Raw genomic sequence first — 3697 nt, 5'->3', positions numbered from 1 at the left:
TTTTTTTCCTCCTTTTTGTCTTTTTTCGTGACCGGTAACGGGATCGCAACCCTCGGTGTCGCGCCCGCACCGGCTCAACCAGTGAGCCGACCAGTCTCTATATGGGATCCGAACCCTCGGCGGGAGTGCCGCCACACTCCCAAGCGCCGCACTCTGCCGAGTGCACCACCGGGCCAGCCCCAAAATTTATCTTTAATATATATTAAAAAAGAAACCTTCACGACAGCTCATTTGTTTATGTATTATTATAAACAAGGCCAATCTCTATGAACCTTTGCTAACCAACCCTGTGATAAGCTCTCAACAAAGCTGGCCAATTTGACAATGACCTTCAAAGAACGTTTTTATTTTCACAAAGAAGTTGCTCTAAAAATCTATTTACATAGGTATGATCAGCAAATATTTATGATAAAATTAATTAAGGTAATCAAGACATTGCATGAATAAATTTGATGTTAAACCTTCTCACAAATCACTCTAGTAAACAGCCAGATCTCAGTGGTTCTTGAGCTGAAATTTTTAACATGACAGAATGATTTAGAAACATACAAATCTACAGCTACAGAGATATCAAAGACAGGTAGGGCCTCAGAAGGACAATCAGACGTAGGACATTTGTTTCTCCTGCAAACTGAGATAAGCCAGGTTCTGAAAGATTGCTTCATGCCAAGCATTGCCGATGTTTACTCATTTATAAACGAGAATGCCAAGTGATTTACATTTGGAGATGCATCTAGCGAGGGAACACAAAATCTCATCATACCATTTCTGGCCAAAACCACTCATTGGTTTCCAACAGCCTCAGGGTAAAATTCAGAAGTCTGCATATGTCACATAAATTTCTGCATAATCTGCTTCCTATCTATCTCCAGGCTCACCTGCCCCATTCTCAGGTCACCTGCACCACACAGCCTCAGTGAACAACTTGTTCAGAACAAGCCAGGGTCTCTCTCACCTCCCTGATTTTTCAAATGCTGCTTTTTGCCTCAAATCGTGCCCTTGCTTCTTTCCTCCCATCCACCGCAAGTCCCACACACATGAATATTTTATCCAGTTATCTTGCACTTGTTCTTGATTCTGACATCCTCTCTTCTGAGAAAGCAACCCCGATTCAAACTGTGTAAGTTGAGCTTTCAATGAACAATCGTCGTACTCTGCATTGGATGAGAAAAGGGATGTTTTACAGAGAACTTAGCATCCTGTGCAGGAAAGTGATATTGAACAAGTCTCCATTGCATAAATAAGTGAATCAATAAATAGTAATGAGCATTTTTCAATTTATTACTCCACTCCCTTTGGTATGCAGTTCCACTAAGAATCCAGAAGTCAATCGAAAGGCTTAGAAAGGATGTGCTCAATAAATTAAGCAGATAAATTCCCCTTTCCCAATCTAATGATGATAGTATCAAGATATTTTGACTATGTTTACTAAATGATAAAAAGTTATTTGTCAGCTCAATCTTCTGCCAGTTACGCTCAAAGAACCCATGCATGGGTAGTGTGATGGATGTGTTAATTAATTTGATTGTGAATTGTGATAATTATTACACAATGTATACCTACATCAAATCATCATATTGTATACCTTAAATCTTTGTCGATTAAATATTTTAAAATTTTTAAAAAAGAAGAGGGTAACACAATTGACCAAATTACTAAAACGCCAGGTAACGTCACTGGCTCTGTGCAAGAGTTGCACAAGGTTATTCTCATGAGGGATTGACTGTTCATCCATTGGAATGTTCTATCTCACTGCAGGGTTTTTTTGTTTTGTTCTGTTTTTCTATTTTCTGTTTTGCTTTGTTTGGGGTTTTTTGTTTTGTTTTGTTTTTGTTTTTGATCAATTTTATTTTCAGAGAGTAACTTTGTCCCATTGTTATATAGAAGGCCTTTATTATTTCTTCATGCCCTGACTAGAGTAAAAACATGCAAACATACACACATGAACATATATATGTATATGTATGTGTAAATTTTCATGCTTACAAAAGCACAGTGACACAGCAAGAGAGCAGGGGTGGTAGGAGCTCTCTTCTGCTGGTGCAGACAATGAGTGCATTACCTATACAGAATTTACAAAACATCATAAAACCAATGGGGAATTTATATTTATGCTTAAAATTTATAACAGTGTAACATGCAAACTGTGAGGCACAACATCTTTGCTAAGTGCAAATTTTAATGTGCGTGTGTTTTACTGAAAATTGAAATAATATGTTTTAAATTTTAAAAAGTTAAATTCTTAACTGCTTGTTTAAAAACTAATGAACAAATTAAGAAAGTAGAAACTGTATTGTTATATTCATGATAGTGACAGACCAATAAAAGATAATAGGGGAGGATTTGAGGGGAGGTGGTAATTGCCAAGGTGTTTGGGAGTAGGGAGAAAGGTTCCACAGAGAACGTGATATGATCAGCTTCGGAAGATCATGAAAAACGATGTAGTTTCTGCCACTTTGGTTTTGGGTGATTTGTTATATGGCTGAACAATACAGATACAGAGGAGGTTTTGGGGAGAGGAGATTGGAAACTGAGAGATGAATTAATAAGTGATAGACTGCAATAGAAGAGACAAGACAATCAGGTTGGAACAATGGCAGGAGGAATAGGAATTGAGACTAGGAGACTAAACTTAGAAAAGAAGCCCAAATCATGGGAGTATTTACCTCAAAATGATCAGAAACGGAAATTTTAGATGGTTCCAACTTTAGAATTCCATAACAGCAAAAGCATTCTCCCAATGAAAGTACGAACTTCTTAGAATTAGTACTTTTTGCAGAAAAGCCAATATTGATGTGAAAGTTCAATTCCAGTTTCACCATCTGATCATCATAATTGATTCAGGGACACTGCATAGGTTCCTGCATTCCTGGGCGTGAACATAAATAAGATCTGATTTCACAGTCATTACTGAGGCAGTTACTCCTCACACCAAGAGTACAAAAATACCAGACCTCCCAGCAGTATAAATATTTTTACATGTCAAAAATGAAATGAGGCTATTAAAAATAAAATGGAAATATAAGCCAAGACAAACAGAACTTTGTTTCCTAGGGAGAAAGTAAATTACAACGATTCATAATGAAATTAATGTTCATAAGTAATAGTACTAAAATCAAATTCATAAGCTAGCTCCTTTAAGATGGAATACTTCTCCTTGTGATTTATTAAAGATTGCTTCTTTCCTATTTTTTAATGATTTCCTGGTGATTTGCAATGGGTCCTTACTTCTTTACAGCATATATAATTGCATTAGTCTCCCTAAAAAGAAAAAAAAAAAAAAGCAGTTTTCCAGTTTAGTCAATATAACAAGAGTAAGATCCTACAAATTTATCTTATATTTGGCATTTTCTATGTTTATTATAATATGTGAAAATAAACTAGACAAATTTTAAACAAGAAAAGAAAAAGAAAAGAGGAAAAGAAACCAAATTTAGAGTAGTAGTATGCAAATATAAATTATAATTTATCTATCTGAGTATGTATTCATTGAAATAACTTTTACCTAAAGATTGTAACATTATCAAGCATCTTCTACCTCCCCAGTCTTCCCATTGACAGTTCTTGACCAGGAAGGCCTTTCCTTTCCCTCGGCTCAAGTAGACTTCAGACTCCCTCGGTCCTCTGGGCCCCGACCTCCCTCTTGCCCCTGCTCCTGAGAAATCCTGATGGCCTAAGCACAAAGGCCCCTTCTCTC

General features: G+C 36.7%; 1 pseudogene; it reads right to left on the bottom strand.

Moving 5' to 3' along the window:
- Positions 1–3252: 3252 nt before the first annotated feature.
- LOC103607268 overlaps positions 3253–3697 on the bottom strand; it is a 3386-nt pseudogene continuing 2941 nt past the window's right edge.

The sequence above is a fragment of the Galeopterus variegatus genome, unplaced genomic scaffold, assembly GCF_000696425.1.
Source record: "Galeopterus variegatus unplaced genomic scaffold, G_variegatus-3.0.2 Scaffold7287, whole genome shotgun sequence".
NCBI lineage: Eukaryota > Metazoa > Chordata > Mammalia > Dermoptera > Cynocephalidae > Galeopterus > Galeopterus variegatus.
The sequence above is the reverse complement of the archived record's forward strand: the minus strand, read 5'-3'. Positions and strand labels throughout refer to the sequence as shown.